This window comes from Tursiops truncatus, chromosome 7 (genome assembly GCF_011762595.2).
Source record: "Tursiops truncatus isolate mTurTru1 chromosome 7, mTurTru1.mat.Y, whole genome shotgun sequence".
Taxonomy (NCBI): domain Eukaryota; kingdom Metazoa; phylum Chordata; class Mammalia; order Artiodactyla; family Delphinidae; genus Tursiops; species Tursiops truncatus.
In genome coordinates this window covers 107946897-107958369 of record NC_047040.1, presented here as the reverse complement: position 1 = coordinate 107958369, position 11473 = coordinate 107946897, and positions in this window count along the sequence as shown.

The following is an 11473-nucleotide window of genomic DNA, read 5'->3' as shown; positions in this document are numbered from 1 at the left end:
CTGTGGGAATATATTTGCAGACCACATAGCCAACAAAGGACAATGATCTAGAATATATAAAGAGCTCTCAAAATTCAACAGTGAAAAAACAAGCAATCTGATTAGAAAATAGATAGAAGACACGAAGAGACATTTCACTGAAGAGGATGTACAGATGGCAAATAAGCACTGAAAAGGTGTTCAACCTCATTAGCCATCAGGCAAATGCAAATGTAGACTATGATGAGTGATTACTATACACCTATCAGAATGGCTAAAATGAAAAATAACACCAAATGCTGGCAAGGATGCAGAAAGCCTGGATCTCTCATACTTTGCTGGTGGGAAGGTACAATGGTACAGCCACTCTGGAAAACAGTTTGGCAATTTTTGAAAAAAGGAAACATACGCTTATCATATGACCTGTCAATTGCACTCCTGGCTATAAACACTCTGGGATAAATACCAGAGGAATAAAAATTACGTTCACACAAAAACATGGACACGATTGTTCATAGCAGCTTTATTTGTGGTTGTCAAAAACTGGAATCAACCCAAATGTCCCTTAATAAGTAAAGGGCTAAGCAAGGTGAGGTACGTCCATCCATATCATGGAATACTACTCAGTAACACCAAGAAATGAACTATGGATGGATGAAAAAAGCCCATCTCAACACATCGCATTCTCTATGAATTCCATTTATACGACATTCTTGAAATGACATCATGGAATTGGAGAATGAATTAGTGGTTGCCAGAGTGGGAGGAGGGTTGGGGGAGGGTATGGCCATGATGGGACAGCACCGGGGAGGGCTTTGTGGGCCGGGATAATTCTGCATCTTGACCGTGGTGATAGTTACTGTGAATCTACACGTGTAATGAAGTGACAGAAAGCTATACACGTATATTGGGCTGACGGCATATTCCTGGTTTTACATTGGATCACAGTTATGTAAGATATTACCACTGGGGGAAATGGGGTGGAGGGTACATGGGATCTCAACTACCTTGTCACTTCCTGTGAAACTGTCATTATTTCAAAATTAAAAGCAAAGAGTAATGGCCTATATGGAAAAGAATCTTAAAAAGAGTGAATATATGTATATGTAAAACTGATTCACTTTGCTGTACACCTGAAGCTAACACAACATTGTAAATCAACTCTACTTCAATAAAATAAAGTTAAGGAAAAAAAATGAAAAGTAAAGAAAAAATGATGGCAAAATAAAAACTTCTTCAGAAAAAAAAAAATTATTAGGATGGAGTGTATCAGGGCCCACAACCCCAATTGGAGAATCACGAAGTGGGGGCAGAGGGGCTGGGATCGAGCCCTACTGGGTGCAGATACATCCTGGTTGCCCGGCAGGTGCACTGATGAAGTGAGCTGTACTCACCCCAGAGGAGAGAGCCGTCTAGTCAAAAGGGTCCAGGTAACGTAGCATCCCGTGCTCTCTGCTTCCCACTCTCCTCTGCTTTTTCCGAGCACTCAGTGCATCAGTGCTGTTGGACACTGGGCACACGGTGATGAATAAAGGTGGAGGTCTCCTCCTTGGAGGGACAGGTAACACAGTGGAAGAAGAGGTATCGGGTCCCAGAGCAAAGGCGCTGGCCCAGCTGGCGGACTTGGGGAGGTGTCCTGGGTGGCAGGAGTCTTGAACTGGGTTTAGAAAGATGAGCTGGAAGCAGTGAGGCAAAGAAGGAGACGCTGGTCATTTATTCTACAATCTCTGGGGAGGCAGTGAAGGGTAGGAGAATGGCATGATCTGATGAACATTTAAGAAAAATCTCCGTGGGCAGTGGAGAGGGCAAGTTGGTGGGGGGGAAGGCCAGGGTCCAACCCAGAGGACAATGCCGGGGGGAGGTGAGGGCCCTGGAGGAGGGCAGACTGTGGGCACGCGGAGGAGGGTTCAGATGGAGGTGGACCTGGGGGCTGAGTTAACCAGGGCTTTGTAGATGCAGCATAGATACAGTGGTTCCAGAGCCCCGGCCAGGCCCCCTCCAAGAATGCCCGGAACTCAGCTTCCTCTGGGCTGCCAAACTGTCCCCGCCTGGACCCTGGGGCAGGGTGGACCCTGCCCTGGGCTGCCTCCTATCCTTCTCTGAGCTGCCAGGCCAGGAGTCTGCTCACTGCTTGGGAATGCCTTAGTTTCTGCAGATGACTTGCACGGGGTCAGGCTGTTTGAGTGATGCTTACTGCAGGGACCCGCACCTCCCCCACGCCCCCAGGAGCTGCAGCACCTCCAAGGGTGTCTGTGTTGGTGTGGATGCAAAAGTCATTCAAAGTGTGTGTGCTTGTTCGGGTTTCTCTCCCGCTTGTAGACATTTTGGCAACAGCACTTCATGATGTTACGGATGATCGTCGACTGTTGGGTGCTTCACAGGGTGTCGTCAGTCTCCTTCCAGACTGAAGACTCCTTGTGGGCAGGCATCTTGTGGGCGGGATTCTCCTGTGTGCGTCCCCAGCTCGCAGGGCTGGCTGGCTCAGTGCTGGCTGAACACTGACCGGAGATTTCACTGCTTGGTCGGCGGAACTACTCTCCCCAGCCCTTGTCTCTGCACTTAGAGGCAGGCTGTGCTGGGGCCTTATGAGGCTGTTAAAAAACACCTCCCTGCTCCATGTTTACAGTGGGGTTCACGTAAACTATATATATGTGTAAATATACACACACACAGGATAGTATTTGGAATGCTAACCACTGCTTCTCTTATCGGCAATTTGTTACCCGCTACCCTCCCTGGTTCAAACAAATGAGCTCTCTGCTTTCCTTGCTTCAAGGAATGGATCAAATTCTTGGCTTTTGACTTTTATTTTAATTTTTAAATTTTATTGAAGTGTAGTTGATTTACAATGTTGTGTTCATTTCTGCTGTACAGAAATTATACATATAAATACATTCTTTTTCATATTCTTTTCCATTATGGTTTATCTCAGGATATTGAGTAGAGTTCCCTGTGCTCTCCAGTAGGACCTTGTTGTTTATCCATTCTCTATATAATAGTTTCCATCTGCTAATCCCAAACTCCCAATCCACCCCCCCACCCACTCCTTGGCAACCACAAGTTTATTCTCTATGTCTGTGAGTCTGTTTCTGTTTCATAGATAAGTTCATGTGTGTCACATTTTAGATTCCATGTATCAGTGATATCATATGGTGTTTGTCTTTCTTTTTCTGCCTTATTTCACTACGTATGATCATCTCTAGGTCCATCCATGTTGCTGCAGATGGCATTATTTCGTTCTTTATACAGCTGAGTAGTTTTCCATTGTACATATATCTACTACATCTTCTTTATTCATTCCTCTGTCAATGGACATTCAGGTTGTTGGCTTTTGATTTTTAAAAGTCTGGACCTGTTTATAAGCCAGTAGGCTGGGGATGGTACCTGACAAGTTAGTCAAGAGCAAGTGTGCCTCCTTTCAGATCAGAAATCTATTCTGAAGGTGGGATTGTGGAGAATCGGAGAAGAGAACGTGGCTTCTTCTAGGTTCAGAAAGAGGCCCCGACCCTGCTGCCAGGACCAATCCCCGGGGACAGGGAGAGGGATGGAAATCTGGGTTTGGGAGAATCTGAGAGCAGAGTACACCTTGCCCAGAGTCCCCAGCTGTCACGTGTAAGCCAGGAGAAACCTGCCCATCCTGTCTGGGCAGTGGGCCCTAGGGAAGGTTCAGAAGGTTCCCTGAGGCCCCAACATGGAGGGAGAAACAAAGTGATTCCTTAGGTCTGTTCTGAGAGGCTGCCAAAGCTAGGTGTCCTAAAACCCAGTCATGAGGGAAGGGGACTATTTCTCCCATGCCCTGGAACAGACCCACAATGCAGCTGGGTGGCTGACACAAGGATCCCAGACTGGGGAGAAGGGTGGGAGAACGATGCTATGGTGTGTGGAAGTGGCCAGGAGACACACATGAGGCCAGAGCTTTCTATGTCTGGAGACATGGGAGCAGGGGGCAGGGGGCAGGAGGGACCTGCCGGGGAAAGAAGGGTTTAAGAGTGAAGAGTAAAGGGAGTCAAGTTTTTCCTGCACAGCCAGGACTGTGGCTTGAGATCTGTCCCCACTACCTTTGAATGCACATCTTTTCAGCCATTTTTTATTTAAGGAAGCATTGTTGTGTTTGGGGGGTGGGGGGCAGGACCCATTGAATTGGACATTGTCAGATGTTTACTTAGAATGAACAAAAACTATTATTATGTTTTCTGTCCCACTCTGTAAAATATAAAATGCGAGAAACATGATTTCATTGCAAGAGTGATGCTGGCCACCTGCACCCTGTGAATGTGCATCACTGTCTGCCCGCCACACCCCTGCCCCCATAGGTCCACCAGTGAGAGCTCGGCTGAATCCTTGGCGCTTCCACCAGCTCCTGGGGGCCAGGAACTAGGCTGGGGTGGTAGCAGCTGGCTTTAGAAGCAATACAGGTCTGCAGGAAATAAGTGAATTATGCACAGTCAAAGACGTATAACCATAAGCAAATGCAGCATACTTAATGCAGCAAATGTCAGAGAGAGAGGAGGTGACAAGGGTGGGGCATATATGAAAAGACAAAAGGGCAGGTGCCTTGGAATGAGTGCAGCCTGCCCACTGATAAGCCATCAGCTCCAGCTACTCTCCAGGTAGGTCTCCGTCCTCTGGTGCTGTGTGCCTTCCCTGAGCTTGGGGGTGGAGGGGATCATGCCCAGGGCCAAGTGCAGTGGCCACATCCTGGTTACATACGCTGAGTGACTGATCTGTGCCCAGCTGATGGAGGGCATTGGGGGTCAGAGCTCATCAGACCCAGTCCCTGCCCCTCAGGAACCTCAGTTGGAGGCTGTGGTTCTCCAACTGAGCATCAGGTCCACTCAAAGGCAACCACAATTCCATGCAGGTGTTGTCACTTCTCAACCTGGGGTCTGAGCAAGAAGTGATTGATTCTTCCCCCCAAAGGATCATAAACTCCTCTCCCAGCTCCTATTATCCCCACGGCCAGGAGGAACACAGTGGATGCTGAGTTAGTGAAGAATTGCGTCCCAGAGTGCCTTCTCTTCACTATTACAGAATGACATTTGGGGGGTGGGTGCTAGGTGTGTGAGAAAGGCAAGCACAGGATTCTGGGGAGCCTAGAGGAGGGTCACTTAACCCTGCTTGAATTCAATGGGTGGAAGAAGGCTCTCTGGAGGAGGAAACAGGTGAGCTGGGTCTGAAGGGTGAGGAGGGGTTGTCAGGTAGCCAGGTGAGGAAACTAGGCTAGGAAAGTTCGGTATGTCTGTACATGTCCTCAGGAAGGACACATTCAAAGCTCCAGTGCGTGTCGGAGCCTGTATGGGCATGGGTGGGATGAGCTGGGCAGCTCCTCTCCATTCAGGTGTCTGTCTGCCTCCAGTATGCTCAGGAGGCGAAACATGCAGCTGTGCCCACAATTAGCTTTTAGGCATATACGATGAACCTGAGTAGAAGAAGAGGTAGGAGGAAAAGACAGGAAGAAAAAGAAAAATTTGCCATGAGGAAAGGAGGAGGAATCTGAGGCAAGGGAAGAGGTGGTTCTGGGCAGAGTTCCGGTTGCTCTACATCTTCACCAAAGATTGGTGCTGTCAGTCTTTTTAGTTTTAGCCATTTTGGGGAGTGTGTCGTGTTAGCTCATTGTGGTTTTAATTTGCATTTGCCTAAAGACTAATGAAGTTTAGCGTCTTCTCATGTGCCTATTACCACCTTCTTTGGCCAAGGGTTTCTTCAAATCATTTGCCTTTCTTTTTCCTGTTTTTTCTTTAATGTTTTTTTTTTTTTTAAATGGATTGTTTGCCTTCTTCTTACTGAGTTACAGTAATTATTTATATATTCTGGATCCGAGTCCTTTGGTAGATATACGTATCATGGGTAGTTTTTATCTGAGGGGATTACTTCTTCATTTTCATACAGTGTCATGGTGTCTTTAGAAGAGCAGAGTTTTTAAATTTCAAAGAAGTTCTATTTATCAATTTTTTTTTTTTTTTTTTTTTGGAGTACGCGGGCCTCTCACTATTGTGGCCTCTCCCGTTGCGGAGCACAGGCTCTGGACGTGCAGGCTCAGCAGCCATGGCTCATGGGCCCAGCCGCTCCACGGCATGTGGGATCTTCCCAGACCAGGGCACGAACCCGCGTCCCCTGCATCGGCAGGCGGACTCTCAACCACTGCGCCACCAGGGAAGCCCTATCAATTTTTAATGGTAGATTAATATTAAAACATACCAAAATTTAGAAATTAACTCATTTAACGATCCCATGCTTGGACATTTAGGCTGTTTCCAACTTTTCATTATTTTTCTTGTAAGGAATGTCATTGTACTTATTAACTGTTTCAAGGATAGTCTCAGACTCATCTTAGGGTGCAAGGGTTTGTAAAGCTTTTGTTATACACTCTGAAAATGCTTTCCTAAAGGGTTCCTCATACACTGTAAATGAAGTCCAGTTTCAAGGAACTGGCCAGTCCTCTTAGTATTCCTTCCCAGAGCTTGCTAGTTTGTTCATAGATAAATGAAACTTTAGAAATGCTTAAAAACATACATGTGCGATCTTGTCACGACACTTTGTTTAGCAAACCATTTTTTCCCCTAGATAATACAAAGACAATTATAATAAATTTCCAGTGAGCATTTCCAAAGGCTGGCATCTTACTTCTAAAGGAACTCAGCCATGATTTTTTGAAGGATTGCTGGGCAAAGTGCTATGTGCTTTTCTGTACCTCTGTTGACCCATCTCTAAACCTGGCAAAGGTCAGCCTACTCTGTCTCACTAACAAAGAGGGCCACCAACCAGAGACACTGTTCCTGACTCTCAGGACAGGATGTCATGATAGTAACCATTTGCTGAGGCCACTAAGCCCCGGGCAGGGACTGCTAGGTTACCTCTAATCCTCGGCAACAGCCTTGCCTGGTGATATTCTTGCTTCAGATAAAAGGAGCAGTGACTGGCCCAGTTTCACACCACTAAGAATCACAGAGCTGGGGCCTTTTGGCTCTGAAGCCTATGTTGCTGTTGTCATGTTTTTGGTCTATTACCTTTCAGCCACACCATAGACCACACACAGGTCAACAAATGTTTAAAGACATGGGGGAGGAATACAGGGAAGTCTATTATCTTAAACATTTTTTTGCTCTTGGAGATTTCATTTGCCGGTGGCCAAAGGGAGTTACTGGTTTTTGCTGGAAGCCTTGGAGATATCCTGGGGCTGGTTGGTGGCCCGGTGACTGGCCTGTTCCCCAGCCCCTCCTGCATGTCTTGGTTAAAATGGATGATAACTGGAGCTGACCATCTGGGTCATTAGGTTTGGAAGCAAGTAGGTGGAGCCTGGAGACAGGTCCCCTTTCAGAAGGTCCCCTGGAGGGCTGTCTTCCTATCTCTGCAAAGGTCCCCTCCAGGATAGTGGACATGCCCGGGAGAACAGATGGGTATCAGCACTGAGGACCAGCTTGAGCCCAGGCTGTGAATGGCATGTCCTTAGCTTCTTTCCACCTGTATTCTGAACGCCTACTCCTTAACTAGGTACTCGAACGTCCCAATTTGCCCAGGACAGTCCTGGTTTAGGTCTAATATCCCAGTGTCATTGTTTTTTCCCACTTTCCCTCAAAACTATCCAAGTTTGGACATTTCACCTTAATTCAGATGGGCCAGATAGAGGCACTCAAGAGAAACTCTAACTTGAGGATACTTGCGTTAGGGATTTACCAGGGTTGTCTCTCAGAAGGACATTATTTTGATAACGATATATCAGTCATGACAACTGCAGGTGACCTCACGTTGGCTTTAGCGAGAAAACAAATGTATTGGTTGGTTTAGTTGGATAGTGGGAGGTGGGGAGTGGGCAGGATTCAAGCATGACTGAAACCACGTTCTCAAACAATATCATTATGTCTGTCTCTCTGCCTCTGTTTCTCTCTCTGTCTCCGTCTCTCCAACTCTCAACTCTTGTTGACTTCATTTGCTAGGCAGGATCTTCAACGTGGTGACCAAGCTGACTTCTGGAGGCTCCACACTTACATCTCGTGTCTTAGCAACCCCAGCAGAAAAAGGAACTTCTGTGTCCTACAGGCATATTTTCCTACAAGGCCAGGGAAGACTCTTATTGGCTCTACTGGGGTCATGTGCTCATCCCTGAGCCAATGGTTATGGCCTGGGTGAATGGCTCACCTGGGGTATGTATGCATCATGGTGCAAGGGACAAGGCAGCATCAAAAAAGAAGGACAATTAGCTGGGCAGAGTAAATTTATAGCATCTGCTACTCACTGTACAGAGCCACCATTTACAGTCACTTCTAATATTCCAGGAGCTTTATATATATTGTTCTTTATTTCCACAACAATCTAAAGAGTGTAATATACCTGCATATGGCAGATGATGCTTGAACAGTTTAAATGACATACCCAAGGATGGGCAAGTGGTAAACTGAGGAGCTGACTTCTGACTCTAGATCTGACTGGCCCTCCTACAATGTCATGGTGACATTTTACACTTGGAGGGAGTGAGGATAATTTGAGCCAGGGGCCCTTCTTGGACACCATATCACACATATGCTGCCTGAAATAATGCTTCTGGAAAGACATATCCCCTTTTGGTTCTGCCTGTAGATTCTTCTGCATCCTCCCTGCCTCTCTAAAAGATGAAGCCTGCTATCCCAGGAGGAAGGTATGAAGATGGTCTGTTCCCCATTCTGGAGATGGCCAGGTGCTAGGTGATCCCAGCACAGGACCTAGCAGCCTTTGGGTAAACCTGTCTTCTTCAAGTCTCCACCTGTAAGAGAATGGCACAAAGTTCTACTGCTACTGAACACAGGATTACTCTGACTGTCAAAAGAGTATGAAGCAAAAATCTTGCTTTGTAAGACAGAATGATGCGGGTGATGCTAAGAGTCATAGTGCCATCTCAGAGCGTCTTACTCAGTTCTTGAAGGATAGAGGGAAAACATCACGCAGTGCTCTTTTTTCTCCAAGGGACAGGAGGACATCCCTTTGCCCACCTGGGTCCTTCAGGTTTAAAAAATCATTTCCCCAGACCTCACCGTTCAGACATGCAGACCAGCACGTACGGCACACACTCTTTCACAGTGTGGTTTCCCAACCAGTGTCCCAGGGAACAGTTTCCTCATTTCAATTTGTGTTTTTAATAGCATTTCTTTCCGATGACAAAAATAGTATACAAAAAAATTTGCAAAATAAAAAAGGAGGAAGGGAAAAAAAGACCAAACCCATGCCGAACTGCTCCACCCAGAGATAGCAACCACATTTGTTTTTTTAAAATTAAAACAAAAATTTTAATTAAGTGTGGTTGAGTTACAATGTTGTGCCCATCTCTGCTGTACAGCAAAGTGACTCAGTTATCCACATACAGTTTTTTATATTCTTTTCCAGTATGGTTTATAACAGGACGCTGAATAGAGTTCCCTGTGCTCTACAGTAGGACCTTATTGTTTATCCATTCTCTGTATAATAGTTTGCATCTACCAACTCCAAACTCCCAGTTCATCCCTCCCCCTCTCCCCCCTGGCAACCACAAGTCTGTTCTCTATGTCTGTGAGCCTGTTTCTGTTTTGTAGATAAGTTCATTTGTGTCATATTTTAGATTCCACATATTAAGTGATACCATATGGCATTTGTCTTTCTCTTTCTGACTTACTTCACTTAGTGTGATAATCTCTAGGTCCATCCTTGTTGCTGCCAATGGCATTATTTCGTTCCTTTTTATGGTTGAGGAGTATTCCATTGTATACATGTACCACATCTTCTTTATCCATTCATGTGTCGATGGACATTTAGGTTGCTTCCATGTCTTGGCTATTGTGAATAGTGCTGCTATGAACATAGGGGTGAATATATCTTTAGAATTATAGTTTTGTCTGGGTATATTCCCAGGAGTGGGATTGCTGGCTCATATGGTAATTCTAGTTTTAGTCTTCTGAGGAACCTCCATACTGTTTTCCATAGTGGCTGTACAGACTTACATTCCCACCAATAGTGTAGGAGGGCTCCCTTTTCTCCACACCCTCTCCAACACTTGGTATCTGTAGACTTTTTAATGATGGCCATTCTGACTGGTGTGAGGTGGTACCTCATTGCAGTTTTGATTTGCATTTCTCTAATAATTAGTGATGTTGAGCATCTTTTCATGTGCTTACTGGCCATCTGTATGTCTTCTTTGGAGAAATTTCTATTAAGGTCTTCTGCCCATTTTTCAATTGGTTGTTTGTTTTTTTTGTTGTTGGGTTGTATGAGCTGTTTGTATATTTTGAAGATTAAGCCTTTATCTGTCGCTTCATTTGCAACTATTTTCTCCCATTCCATAAGCTGTCTTTTAGTTTAGTTTTTTTTTTTTTTAATGGTTTCCTTTGCTGTGCAAAACTTGTAAGTTTGATTAGGTCCAATCTGTTTATTTTCATTTTTATTTCTATTGCCTTGGGAGACTGACCTAAGAAAACGTTGGTACAACTTATGTCAGAGAATGTTTTGCCTATGCTCTCTTCTAGCAGTTTTATGCTGTCATGTCTTATGCTTAAGCCTTTAAGCCATTTTGAGTTTATTTTTGTGCATGGTGTGTACCAACCACATTTGCATATCAGTTGGGACTATACTGTTGTAGAATTTAATATACTGTATTATTCTATTAACAACACATTAGAGCATTTCCCCATCACGAAAAAGTAGAAGTGTTATTGTTTTGGTAAACATTTCATGTTTGCCCATACTGTAGTTTAATCATAGCTGGTAATAGGCCTTTGTGCAGAGGCCTGGGGTTGGGCTTTGGAGAGCTGGAGGGATGCAGGGGCTGGGAGGCCTGCGCTAAAAGGACAGAAGGGAAGGTATACCAATAATCCGTCAGATATTTGCTTGTCTGCTCGTTTATTCCTGCCTCGATATTTGAGGGCTCTGCTGGGCACCAGGCTCCCCTCCCTGTTCTCCTGTCAATGCCCGCTTCAGGTTGTTAACGTCACCCCCTCAAAGAGCCTTCCACCACCCCCAGACCCCATCAAGCCCCTGCAACAGTGAACTTTCGAGGGAGGGGCTTCGTTGCTGGCACTACTGGCAGAGCTGAGCCCAGACTGGTACTCAGTAGGTGCTCAGAAACATCTGGAGACTGAAAGAGAGAGTGAACATGAAGAGTAACAAGAACAATATAATAATAGCCAACGTATTGTCAATTTTGTACTATTACAATGGGATGCATATCTTTGTGATGAAAGCTTTGCTAAAATTTTATATTTCCTATACTTGGGATTCTAGGGTTGAAGAATATGGGTATTTTGGTGATTCTTAATATATACTGCCAGATTACTTTCCAGAAATTCTGTATCTGTTATACTCTCAGAAGCAGTATGTGAGAGTATCTGTCTCTCTGGTTTTAACTTAAAACTTAAAAAACGATTTGCTGATTTGATGAAAGTGAGGGCAGGAACGGTATCTCATTGATTTAATGGACAGTTTTTTTTTTTTTTTCTTCTTCTGGTAAGACTGAACTTCTAAAAAAAATTATTTATTTTTTTTGGCTGTGTTGGGT